Below are 14,984 nucleotides of genomic sequence, written 5' to 3'. Positions count from 1 at the left end.
CATTATATTGTATTACTATAAGAACATAAATTGTAAAGGTGCTTGAACCAACAATTTTCTTATCATGTGAGAGCTACAGGGATGAAGACAATAATAAATAGGTTGGTGTCTCTCAAGCAGCACACAGGCTCCCACACAAAGTACATCCCCTATCGTGTATGCATGTGATACAGTTCCAAGTCTGAGCAAAATTATTCATGAGCTATTAGCACCACGTCTAAGTCATTAAAACCAAGAATGTTAAATCTTTGAATATCCAAGTTCACTGTGTATTCTGATGAATAATGTGGTGCAACTACAAGGAATACATAGATAATAAACCGGGATTTAAGTGAACTTGATGCCAAAATTATGCTGAAACAATTTAATAATCCACAATCCACTTTAGAAACCTATCATTTCAGACTTACTTCATTATTGACATTATTTGCATGACCAATTACAGAACTCTAATTTTATTATATGTACCTTTTTATATTTTTTAAAACCAAAAGTGCCCAGAATTTTGTGTAGAAACGTTTGAGTTCACTCAATAGCCATTTTCCTATCTCAATTTAACATTACAGTCATTAATTTATCTTGCTTTATTCCTTTGCTTAAATATGTTCACTCTTTCTCATTTTTAAAATAATTTTTTAGAGTAACTAAAACCTATTTTTCCTCTAGGTAAGAATGAGTATGGCTAGAAAGGAGTGAAACAAGAACTTAGCAAAATTAAGTTGGGCAGGTGAACATATTAACAAGCACTGAAGTTTGGAAAAAGTATTACTCATTGTTATTTACGTGGGCAGCAAGCTGGAATTTCCTACTGCTTTTAATAATGGCAATTGACATGGAAAACGATACACAATATAGGTCCTTCTGCTGAGCAGACACTCACAAGTAGCTATTCAATGAAATAAATTAAGGAAGCCTCCTGCCTCTGACTTGTCTGCCTATGACCTAATGAAAAATGAGTTATTCACAGTCCCAATCAGTGAGACCTATATTTGGATGTTTTCCTTGTTGTTTTGTTTTATTTTATTTTCTGGAATTCTTTTTTATAGCCAATTACACAGGAATAAGGCCCCTTATACAAAAAAAAAAAAAAAAAAATCAGCTATGTTGAAGCTAACTGTCCTTTCCAATAAACTGAAAGGCTAAAACATCTAGACCGTGAAACAAAAGGGAATGTGATTTGACATGGAAAAAATACCAAAGGGCAGTGATGATTTAAAAAAAAAAAAAAAAAAAAAGAGGTAAAAAAAATCAGAGCTATTTTTTAAGGATTTTATTTATTTTTTAGAGAGAGGGACAATGCATGCATGAATGAGGGGAGGGCCAGGGGGAGAGATAATCTCAAGCAGACTCTGCTCTGAGCATAGAGCCTATGTGGGGCTCGATCTCACCACCCTAAGGTCATGACCTGACCTGAAATCAAGAGTCAGATGTTTAACTGACTGACCCACCCAGGCATTCCAAATGCAAAACTTTTGAAGAAGAAAACAAACAACTAAACTAAAAGGCTTGGTTTTATTTGTTTGTTTTTTTAGTTCATTTAATTATTTTGTGGGTCTTTTTATAATAAACATGTTGAAAGGGGTCAGAAAAATGTTGGCATATCTAAATCTCCAAAAGTTAATGTTGGCTGTTAACTCGAAATAGAACCAGAAATTCAGTTGTATTTTAGGATTAAGCTTTACTCTGGATAGGTTTCTGGAGCACCTCTAGATTGCCTAGGATTATATTCATTTATTCAGCAAATACTTAGAAGTTACCTATCTCTATCTCTGTGCTAGGCTCAGAGAAAAATACCAATGTCCATACCCCTGCCTTTGAGGCACCTAAAATATGTTGAGGAGACTTCTGCCTGGGATATTCAAGAAAGGCATCATGCAATAATTCACACTGATGCTTGGATAAATTCTGATAGGCACAGAGAGTCTGGGAGAATATGGAATACACAAGGACACACAGACCACAAAGCAGGTTGTCTGGGTGAAGACTACTGCAGACAAGATCATTGGAACCCAGAGGAGAGTGGTTATTCTATCCAGTGACTATTAGAAGTAAGGATCACCAGGATGGAATTTGGAAATGGGTTCATGAATAGAAAGCTTGTCTTGAGATATATTCTTGGGTTTGAGTGCAGTGAAAGGTTCACACAGTATGAACACCACAGCCCCCTTCTCTGTTTTGCCTGTTAAAGTCAAGGATCAGAAAATTCAGCATCTACATTTCTAATCTTTATTGCTTAGAATATAGTGTTTGCAAGAGCCAGTTTAGGGCATGAGTTTGATTCTCCTGATAGTGGAACATCCATATTCTGTCATAGATGCCTGTGGCCACCTGCTCACCTCAGAAACACCTGATGTCCTTCAATGTGCAAGAATGAGAGAGGGACAGGGATCAGAGAGAATCCAAACCTTCTAGAAAAACAACTCAAACTAATACACTCAAACTAAAAATCTCTGTCAAAATTATTAGTTTTATTCACCAAACAGCTGCCTTATAGGGTAGATATTGTTATCCCTGCCTTTATTATTTTATAGATTATTTTAAGAAAGAAAATACTGTAAACATGTACTATGTCCCCCTGGTACAGTATATCATCTTTTCATCCTAAATCAGGCTTAAGAAAATGCCTGTACAGAGTTGTACAAATGCAAATTCTAGGTGATGAGAAGAACTGCATAGATTTTTCTCCTCTCATCTGCCCTTTTCTAAAAGCAAAATTTAAGACAATGCTTTGTCACAATGCTTAAAACTATTTTTAAGTCATAAGCTTAAGATTCACTTCTACTTTGGAGATGATAGTAAAGTGTAATATGTGTACATAATTTTAAACTGATCAATTTATATACTAACCTTTTCTTTTTTTATAATTAGTATCTTGATTATAATAATGATTGGTGCTCCCAAAAAATTAGCAAGTAGGATTAATATATTTTAACTTTTAAACCTGAAATAAGCATTTCCTAATAATATTGTTTAGAGTTAAAGATAAGGTTGGAATTGGTCTGGGGAAGCCACATTTTGGATCTAATTGAAGAGTTCATCTGCTCACAGAGTTAAGATGGGCATAAATCTATCAACCAAATAGCCATAGGAGACTGTCAATATACACATTCCAAACGACATTTTGGGTAATCCCAGAGTTAGCAGAGCCTTTGGTCCTCAAATTTGCTGCATATAAGAGTGACCTTGAGATTTTTTTTTTTTTTTAATTTCAATGAACAGACTACTTGCCAAGCAAATTCAGTATCTCTACCAGTGGGACTCAGGTCTCAATATTTTTGTACATTCCCTTAGTGATTTCAATGTGTGGCTAAATTTGAAACATGGTGGCTTAGGCCACCATGTTAACAAATTTAATCAGATAAATGCTGATAAACCCCTTATATTGAGTGAAGACATAAAAGCCCCAAGACATAGGCAACTATGATATCCATGACTAGAATACAAGTAACAGCTTGTAAAGAATCCCACAGAGGGTACTGAGAGGGCAGATAGATTATTTTCACTAGAGCCAAACCTGGCAGAAATACATGCTATTTAAGATAGCACTTAAGGTGGAGTTAGGTTTTTGACCTGAGCATCCATGTAGTGTGCATAGCCTAGGCAAAGTCATTAAGAAACAAAAGCATAGACTGTGTATCTGGATTAATGAACTCGATTTACTTTGAGTCCATGTTTCCAGTAGAGGATTTGAATTTGCATAAGCAGAAAGTTTAGTAGAGGAACCCACAAATGTCATACTGAAGAATTCATATTTAATTTGATGGACTTTTGAATTACCCTATTTATTATTAGAGGTGGGATTTAGAAATATTAGTCTACAATGATATGATAGAGGTAGATTGGAGATGAGAAACCTGGACCAAAGAAAGGGTTAGGAAGATGATACAGTCACCAAGAAAAAAGGTAATAATGACATGAAATAGGGTTGTAGCACTGAAGACAAAAAAAGACAAAAAGAATTCAGTTATTTCCGTGGCACACAAATCTACATCCATAATGTAGCCTGGACGCTTAAGAACTTTTGAGTTTCCAAAACATCAGCAAATGGTACCCCATAATCGAATATGTTAGTAGGTTTGATAGAGTATTGGAATAACCAGGCATCATTCTTTGCATGATCTATTCATTCTAATATTCTAATTCATATTTTAAGAATCATGTTCCTGTGGTTTTTATAAACAAAATTAGCAGTTGTTACCACAAAGTATCAGAAAATCATCTTTACAGAATGGTCAGTTTGCTTTTCCACATATCTAGCCTGGGGAAAAAATTTGATTTAATTGATTCACCTTATTGACATAATTTAAGTACAGCAAATAAAAGATACATCAAAGAGGAAGAACAAAAGTTTTAGAAAAATAAGTAAGTATATCTCTGATCTTATGTGCTTTTCTCTATGTTAGATTGCTGGATGTTCAAGTGTATGACATTTATCGATACGTATCTATCATTCCTGAAGAATTAACAACAATATCTCGATCTACAGATGGAAACATCAATTTAATTAACAAATAATTCTTAAAGTTTGTTTATACTTTAGGGAATTTAACATTCCAGGTGATTTGTGCATAGAAACAAGGTCACCATTCCTTCCACAATTAGAGAACCAGGCTTCCATCATCTGCTCAGATAGACTTGTGTAAGGCATATACCTTTATTTTGTCATAAAGATAGATATTGTAATTTTTAACCATCAGCATTGGTTAATGTTGGATATGTACGTAAGACAAAATTTTCACAAATATTACACACATAGCATAATTCAGTAGATGATCTGTCTCTAATTCAGTACTTTTGCTATGGAATAGTTGTCCCATCAAACATTTCACACATATATGTAGATATTTATATATGCTCCTTAACATTAGCATATATCTATAAAATGACCAGAGATGGTCATTCCTATGAACTCTTTGTATTCCTCCAAAGTTTACAGAACAACTGAAATAATAAAGGACAAAAAAGCAAATGATAGATTGAGAAAACGTAAAAACAGTTGGATCTTGGAGCCACAATACCACATAATAGGATCCCAGAGAGCCTTGACCACCCACCTAGTTTTACGTTATACACTGTGGGTTACGGCTTTTACTAGACAGCTTACTGAAAAGGGGGAAAAATGAAAACAAAACTACAATAAAAAAAAAACATAATTATCCATTGACTCATTACTCACCAAATCTTTTATTCAACAAAAATTTTAAATACTCTCCATGTGCCAGGCCCTGAGAATGAATACAAAGAGGAATCCAAGCAGCTGCTACCCATTAAGGAATTTAGACTAGCAAACTAGAGGTAAGACAGCTGTATTTAACTGTAACAAAAGTACTGGGTGTTAACATAGAGTAATTATTCTCAAATTTAAGGGTACATCAAAATCACTTGAAAGGCTTGTTTAAACACCAATTGCTAGGCCACACCTTCAGAGTTCTGATTCAATAGGTCTGGAATGAGGTCCAAAAGTTTGTTTCTTACAAGTTCCCAGATGATGCTGTTGCTAATGGTGTGGGGAACCACAATTTCACTTTGCAAACTGCTACAATAGAAGTATGTCACAACAGCAGGCATTCTGAGAGTAGCTGGATTAAGTCTGCCCAGGAAAGAAGGTGATGATGAGAGACAGCTTCTTATCACTAGGCCTGAAAATCTGGATGATTAGAATGGGCAAGAACACTTCAGGCTGAAGAAAAGAAAGTATCTGAATTAAGGCCATATTTGCCAAGTTTGAATGTTGATAAGACTCACCTGGAAAGCTTGTTAAACTTACAAGGGGGAGGGCTTAGGAATCTATATTTGTAACAGGTATCCCATGAGGGCCTTTTCACAAAGAAACTTGAACCAAGTCATAGAGTATAAAAGACTGTATCATTTTCCGAAAAGTCCTAATGTAAACTCTTTTGACTAGAAAGCTTAGGTTGCCAGGTAAAATACAAGATATCAGTTAATTTCAGATAAACAATGAACAATTTTCTTAGTATGTCACATGCAACATTTGAGATATATTTATACTAAAAAAATTTATACTTAATCTGAAATTCAAACTGGGTATCACATATTTTTATTGTTAAATCTGTCAACTCTGAAAATGTAGGATGTGTGTCAGGTGGGCAGAAGGACCGGACAGAATGAGGCTGAAACAATATTATAAAGTATAATATTGTTTTCCAAGTGGGATGTTGCAGATTTAGCACATAACTCACAAAGCTTAAACTTCAGGGCCCCTTGCTTGCATGAGCCTTTCCAAGGCCCTGGGATGGTCCCCAGAAGTGTGTTCACATTGTCATAGGTTTATATAAAGTTTGTAAAAGTAGAATAAATTTGTATTCTTTTTCTCACAAAGGACTCCAAAATTGTATACACTTCAGGCCCCACAAAATGTTCATCTGCCTCTGCATGTGGGACTGTCACAAGTATCAAAACAGAAGGATGGTGGTAAATATTAACTCGAAGATGAAAATACTAAGTACAAAGTCCAGACTATTTGAAGATCTTTTTGTTCCTGTCTCTTCAAAAGGAGTCACTCCAAGTCCAAATGACTTCAATGCTGGCAAAAATGAAGCCCACTTTTCAACTTACCCAGGATGTGTGCAACAAATTTCCCAATGGTGTAGAAACAATATTATATTTCCCAAATATATTTGGCTATGGGATCCTAGGCTCATGCAACACCAAACTTGTGTTTCAAGGAGCAAATTTTGGGAAATAACTTATTAGAGAAGTTCTTTTTTGCCAGCAATGTGCAAATGAATATTTATTAAAATTCTAAAAGAAGTAAAATTAATGGGGGCCTGTATAGAATCCAGTTTTTATTTCCTAAATAATATTACTGTTTTTTAGATGATCAAGTGATTTTTGTCCTCATGGAAGAGTAGAATACTTAAGGAAAAAGGATTCATCTATATGGGTAACTGTATTCAGAGTCTGGATTTTAATTAAAACAATTTTGTCCTTTGTTTTTAGTAGGTTTTGCCCTTTGGTTTTAGTAGAAATTCAAACAAGTCAAAGTAAATACATGGAAACCAAGTTGAAAAAGACCAAAAAGAAATATAAAGGAAAAATATTACCAAAATGGCCTAGAATAATGGTGGGTTATTTTCTTTTTTTGGCCTTTTGAAAAATACAATCGCATTCTAACATAACAGGAAAAATTTGGTTGTGAATAAAACACTTGTGAAAGTTTATTTCTTGAGATTTTATAAAGTAAAAAAAAAGGGGACATTTGCAACCAAAGGGGGGGGGGAACGTGTAGTGTATGTTGAAAATGGTTGTAAGCAATCTTTTTTCTCAATATCACAGCTATTATACTGTGATGTGTGCCAGCCTGAAAACACTGTTAAAAGGGGGCGGGGGGGGAAGCCATAGTCTAGCAAAAGCCATGGTTGATGAATCCATAAATTTTTAAAATAAAATTCACCACCACCAGACCCCCAGAAGGCCACCTTGGTCATCCAGGTAGAATAAGGAATCATTGAAACACATATCAGAGTCCTACACAAAATGCCTCCAGGGGTTACAGGTCCCTTACCAAATATTCCAGTGGTTTTTCTCTGTGTGTTATATCTAAATACTTAGAGCACTGAGTTATTTTTGGTAATAGGAAGCCCCAACTGAAGATTGACAGTGGTAGAGAATAATTTTGATTAGGAGAGATCTTTCAACAACTAGAAATATGGGCAGTTACCCAGGATCTAGGAAAGTAAAATGGCACACTATTTTATACATATCATTTATCCAGCCATATCATTACTTCACTAGTCTGTCACTCAAACATTTATTAAGCACTTTAATATGTCAAGTAATGGACCGAGTCCTATGCCAGAAATACAGCAATGTTCAAATAATTCAGGGGAACATCTTAATGCTGTATAAAAGGTTGGAAAGAATTATTTCCTTTAACTGAAACAATTATATTATGAAACTTTGGCAAGACCAGAGTTATTTTGCTGGCTATTAACCTAATCTAAAAACTGTTCATAATTTTTAATTAATGTTTTGTTTGCCATAATAAATAGCAATTATTCTATTAATTTTTGTTTGTTGGAAATGAGTACCAATGAATGCTAGATGGGTTTTGAACAAAATGGTAAGGTGGGAAGGCAAGGACAGGCGATCAATTGATTAGTGTTACTAATAATGCAGAAGATAAAACCTTAAGGGCAGAAATCATTTTGCTTGATATTAATACACTAAAAGAAATTGGTGCCTACAAGTATAAAGTGTCAAGACTCATCATTTGACCCAAGGGAAGAAATACTGATAAATAGACACTCAGGCTAGAATTGAGAGAGATTAGAAAAAAAAAAAAAAGAAAGAAAGAAAGAAAGAAAGAAAGAAAGAAAGAAAGAAAGAAAGAAAGAAAGAAAAGAAAAGAAAAAGCATTTTATGAAAGAACATTAGAAAAGAATGTTAATAAGGAGTCATTTCCTGCCATGTTGCCACCTCCGCTCACTTTTATTTAGCATGGCAATGACTAAGGCATACTCAAAATGATGGCTTAAAGGAAAGAAAAATCATGACTAATTTGGGAAAGAGTCATCTATGGATGGAAGAACACAATCTTGCTCCTTCTTAACATCAGGTTCTTAAGGGTTTGTCCAGTTTCCAATTTAGCACTGGAGGAATTGTGAGATCTCACCCAATGTCCTGAGATTGATATGTTTTACTAAAATAATGATTTGAAAGGCATCAAGTGGTATCTTATGTTCTTGCTTGTTCAATGTAGCATGGAACACATCAACATTTATTCTTTAGTTGGCCTATACCATCTTCTGTAGAGAACTGATAAACAATGTGTAAAGATTATTTCTAGTCTAAAAATTATAAAGATCTTACCGCAGAGAAATAATTTTTATGAAAATGTTCAATCACTACTGTCCATCCATGACCACTTCTTAACTAGGTGATCTCAAGCAAATGGCTCGAAAAAAACTAGTGGCCTAGTGGATTTTTACCCTGTCATTTATGTCTCTGATATATTTATAATCTGCCACTCCACTGAGTTAACTGCGTGCCCTGCTAGGTAAAATATGCTGGGGAAATGGAGATAAAAATTCAGATAGAAATTTCATGAATGAAGGCAAACATTAAGGGAAATGGGTAGTGGCACTATTATAAAAAAAAAAAGGCTGCATAGATGGGGCCCCCATTTTCTGCAGGGCGAGAAGAAGGAGTACAAATATACAGAGATAATCTCTAAACTCGGATGGACAATGACATAAATCGTCAGACAAATCAGAAGATAATGTGTATTATACACTGAGTTCTTCTCTAAGCTATTGTTTTTGTTTTTGTTTTCATGGCAACATTCTCAAAATTCCTTGAATTTATTTTTGAGTTGTGGATTTCTTTGTTTTTTCTTAATTAACATAACTTTATCAATTGCTTTTATTTAATTACCATGAGCTCCATGCTATGCACTGTAAGGGATGGAGAAAATGAATTACATGGTTTCTATCCTTAAGTTGTTTGGGATCTATTTGAAGATGCTAACAGAGGAAGCAATCATAAGTGATGAAGAACATTGTTGATAATAATTTGCATGGTTCATATTTTAGACTTAAGAGAATCTGGATATCAGGGGAACAGTGCAGGAAGGAAACACAACTTCACGTTGTCCTTGAAGAATGCATTGGATCTGTTCAAGTAAATGATCCAGCTCTCCCCAGCCATTACCTCTGGTGGAAGACATGTGATAAAGGCAAACCCTACCAAATCTGACCCCTTGTCTCCTTTTCTCTTATCTCCTCTCCTGCCACAATCCCCTTTGTCCTCCTGCACTTGCTCTTCTCACCACCCTGAAAGCTCTAATTTCTAGCCAATAGCCATTAGTCTTCTCCAATTCTTTTCATGATATTTCTTCTTATTTATCAAGTCATCAGAAAAGCCTTCCATAACCATACAATAAGTCTCCTCCCCCTCCTTCCTTACAATAGTATCTGTTTATTGTCTGTCTGTCCTCAGTAGACTGAAAACTCTATGAGGACAGAGATTTTGTTGTTGTTCAATAACCTGTGAAAACACCATAGTCTAGAATAGTGCCAGGCACATATTAGGCATTCAATAAATACTGGGAAGGAAGGAAAGAGGGAAGGAAGAAATAAAGTGTGGGCCAATTTCAGGAGGATCTTGAAAGTTTCATGTGCTTTCAATTGTAAAGTTGAAGCTATTGGATGTATGTCTTTGTCTAGTAAATAATTCAGAGTAGACTTACTTACAAATTTGAAAGTTCCCTGCCTGTGAATGCTTAGCCAGGTAGTATTAACATCTAGCCTTTGATTTTTTAAAATTATTTATCTGTAGCTTAAATTTTAAGAAAAGTTGTGATTTCCTTTGTCTCAGCAGAGATTGTCATAGCTTGTCCTTACATGTCAAGAGAGAGAAGGAAGGAAGGAAGGAAGGAAGGAAGGAAGGAAGGAAGGAAGGAAGGAAGGAAGAAAGAAGGAAGGAAGGAAGGAAGGAAGGAAGGAAGGAAGGAAGGAAGGAAGGAAGGAAGGAAGGAAAGGAAGGTAGGAAGGAAAGGAAGAAAAGAAGAAAGGAAGGAAGGAAAAGGAAGAAAGGAAGGAAGGAAGGAAGGAAGGAAGGAAGGAAGGAAGGAAGGAAGGAAGGAAGGAAGGAAGGAAGGAAAGGAAGAAGGAAGGAAGGAAGGGAGGCAGCTAAAAACATGAAAGACCATCCTGGCAACTACAAGTCTGAGTGGGGGCAATTTCTGTGCTATTTCTTCTTGGCTAAGAAACTTAAAGACCCTGCCCCAAGCTATTTTCAGTGGGAACTTTAGGATTACACAAGCACCCAAAGCCAGCCTGACATGAACATAAGTAAAATACATCCTCTGATGCTTGGGAACATTTCATCCTTCTCCCAAAATGAATAATTTATTGATGTTCTACCTGCTGTTTCCAAGCTCACATTAATGATTCATTGATTAGCCTTGAAAACAGATGCTTGTAATTAAGTCACAGGTTCTGTAAGAACATAACTAGTCCTCTAATGGCTGAAAGAATTCAGAAAAAACTTTTGTAGTTTAAATTAATCAAGTCACGAAGAAATAGAGGAAGAAGTTTCTGTACAATTGTGATATTTGCCATTTTGTTTTCCTTTCTGGTAGAAATTTCTCATTTTCTGAATTTTGTTAGTATAGAACTTGTTCTAGTTTTTTTAACATCAACAGATTTATTGTGTAATCCGATCCACAGAAATTGTGACTCAGATGGCTTGTTGCTTGTCCAAATTTCTTATTGCTTTTTATGACTTAGTTTATCCTTATTAGAATTTATCAAAAACAACGTAATTTATGATGGTGAAGCAGTATTTCAGTATTTGGGCCAGAAAATGCTTTATTAATTATACCCACACGGGTTTCAGCATACACAAAGTTTTCTTTACGTTTTGTAAATGATACAAAAGTTGCTTGTGAGATGTGATAGCTTTTTTATTTCCATTAATGTTTTCATCTCTGCCTTGTTCTCAGCTGAAATTGCTACTTATATTCTTACCCACTTGAAGTTGAGGTAAGCTGAATATACCGAGTTTTATTACACATCACTTTGTCCTCCAAAAGGAAATTATTTATGGAGGAAGGCGATGAATATTATAAATTAAAATCAGGTTTTCTTCTTATGTCTGCCTCTTAATCCAAAATTGGGGTTGCCTGCCACAAAATCGAGTATATTTCTGAGAATCTTTCCTCTCCTATAATTTCTGGCGCATTCATTCAGGGCTCTCACTTGGTATAACTTCCAGCAAAACACTTTCTAGGGAGCAACAAGAGATTGCATGGACAATGCTCAAGTTTAAATGTTCATAGACAGTCCAGTTCTGCCTCTCTTTAGCTTACCAGCTAGATGATCTAAAATGTTTCAGAAATCTTCCTGCTTGAATTTGAGTGTGAGATGTGAAACAAATGGCATCCTTAAATGTATTATCCTTGGACCTCAACGTATCAATAGAGGATTCTTCCTAATTACAGTTTGCTGCAAAATTAGTATAATTAAATTAACTTTGAGATGTGTTAAAATACCAGCTTGTAAAAGAAACTTAATGGCAACTATTAGGGTGTTTAATATCTGTGATGCTCAGCATAGTGCCATCTTTCCTAAAGGATTTACTTCATGTTTTCGTTGCTATTCTCCAAATGAAATTCAGTAATTCGTTAAAAGTTTGCACCTCTTATATTTAGACAGTATTGCAGAGACATAGAAGCACTTTTCACAGACACATGGTTAAAGTGATTTGATGATGGTATGAAATTGGGTCAGCATTGCAATACAATTTTGAAAAAAAATTAGAATGCAATAAAGAAATGTAGATTTTACATGTGACTACTTCACACTACCAAGACTCCTCCTTTATAGTTTGAACTATTCTTTTATCTTGCTAAAAGGCAATCAGAAGTCAATGTGATGCTTGAACCAGGACAGAAGTTTTAAGAACTAAGGTATTTTTAAATGATGTAGTATTGCAGGACACAGGTTAGCCCCCACAGGAACGCCACATTCAGATGAAACTTTGTGTTGTCAACATGGGTCTATTCTTACTAGTCTGGGGCGAAAAAAGATTTACAGTTTTTCTGTTGATCAAACACCGTTTCCTGCAGGCAGCACAATACACCAGCACATTGTTAGCACCACTCTGGTACAAAATTATTGAAAGAAAAGAAAAGGTCATTGTTCTGGAAACACATGAACCAACACTGATCATACAGAATTTTTTCAAGTGGGGCAATACAATGATACGAATTCTTGTGTCTAGGTTTTCTCCAATAGATCATTTTTGCTGGATCTAGAAAACTCAAAAGTTCCCTAAGCAACTTTGATCATAAATTTTGTCATGCTTCAGCTTTTGGCAGTTTTGATTCATTACTGATTATTAATATTATTATTTACATATGAATATTGTCCCTTCTCATTATGAAAACACTATTACAAACATATATGGATTTATATAAAGGTTGATGACTATATGTTTTTTTATATTAGAAAACCGTGTGAAAACAAAATTAATCTGATGAATGCTGTTAATTATTTTAACTTTTTTATTAGGTATAAAATGTTCATAAAATTATTCTCTCTATAACTTACCAAGATTTATCAGCTTGTGTAATTTTTATAATCAGAGGAGTCTGGTTTTCTAATTAAAGTTTTGTCAAAGAAAATGAATTGTATGGCTGTTTCCTTCCTTGGAGGCATATTATTAAAATGCCAAAAATATTGTCCAGGTTTCTCTCCTCCTCTATGTGGTATGCAAATGAAACTGTACGCAGCCAACACACCCGGTTTCAGGCTATTTTAAATTCTCATTACAGGGAAAAACAAACCAAAATACTCCTATGCATATCTGAATCCCATCAGAAAAAGCTAAAATCGGGAAGACCATGCAGTTCAAAACCAATCATATTGGAGCCAATCATATCATTAACTTACAAGTCACTTTTCCTATCTACTCCCAGTTTGGGGAAAGGACTAACATGTTATCTTAAACATTATTATCCTTCCCTCAAACAAAGTGGGCAAATCTCTATATTTGTAAGCCTTAATTATTCCATTTCAAACCCTAAATGAAGAAATTTACCGGTATCGGAAATATAATCACTGCATCTCAAATCCCTGCTAGTCCAAGAAGTAAGAGCAACTAAACTGTAAGAAAAGACAAGTACGACATTGCACACATCAGCTGCCATTGCCAAATTTCCTATGAAACAGATAACTAAAAAGGAAAATATTATCAGATAGAGCTTTCGTCGAAACTTTCTCCAAGGAGTCTGTCTTACTGAGTCATTGGGAGCAAATTGTATGAGATAAATCATAGGAGAGGCAACGAAGAAAAACATTTCCAAAATTATCAATTTCAGGACCAGGTATCATAATTTCACACCTTTGACCTTTGATCTTGAAAACTTACCACTTTTAGGAGTTCCCCATCGAGATGCAAAAGTCTCTGGAAAAAGTGATATTGTAGATCATAGTGGTAAATCATTAGCACTGTAGCAGGGGTTGGCAAAAATGGGAGTTCCTTTTTTTTTTTTTTTTTTTTTAATCTGAGGGATGATGTGTTACAGTTCTAACTAGAAGAAAAGCTTAGGGAGAGTTACATTTCACCCCCCTCCTTTGTATATCAAAGTCCAGAATTCCTTTTTTTTTTTTTTTAAGTCAATGAATTGTCTCTTCAACACAAGTTATCTGTCTCAAAATAATCAGATCTGCTTGATTATATGCCAGATGGGCCATGAGGTAGATATTTTAATATAGAAAACACTAGGGCAGCCCAGGTGGCTCAGCGATTTAGCGCCGCCTTCGGCCCAGGGCGTGATCCTGGAGACCCGGGATCGAGTCCCACGTCGGACTCTCTGCCTGGAGCTTGCTTCTCCCTCTGCCTGTGTCTCTGCCTCTTTCTCTCTCTCTCTCTCTCTCTCGCCCTCTCTCTCTTTCTCATAAATAAATAAAATCTTAAAAAAAAAAAGAAAAGAAAACACTACTCAAGCTCTCAGCCACTATTACTTACCTTACATAAGAACTGCGCTGTTTTTCTGGGCTCTATCAGTTTATAACCCCTGGGTCTGTATATCATCCCTTATATACTAAATAGCCCATGCATCATCAACAGTGAGTGCTTAGCTAGGCTAAACTGAGCTCACTGTAAACTACGATTCAGGACCAATGGAAATTTTCCTTGGAGAGTTGATGACAGGGGAAAAAAAGTGGCTTAAAAAAAAAAAAAAGTGGTCAAGAAAGATCTTGGTAATTGCTATTTGGGAAAATAGCAATTAAAGCTTATGAAAGATAACTCTAGTAGTAAAGAGAAAATTAAAATAAACATCTGAGCCATCTCAAAAAAAAAAAAAAAAAAGAGCCATGAGGGGTGAGGGGATAGGCAAAAGGTGTGAGGGAGTGTGAGAGGTATGGGCTTCCAATTATGGAATGAAAAAATCATGGGGATAAAAGGCACAGCATAGGGAATATAGTCAATGATATTGTAATAGCAATGTATGG

Source organism: Canis lupus, chromosome 12 (assembly GCF_011100685.1).
Source record: "Canis lupus familiaris isolate Mischka breed German Shepherd chromosome 12, alternate assembly UU_Cfam_GSD_1.0, whole genome shotgun sequence".
NCBI classification, from domain to species: Eukaryota; Metazoa; Chordata; class Mammalia; order Carnivora; family Canidae; genus Canis; species Canis lupus.
Note: the sequence above shows the minus strand (reverse complement) of the source record.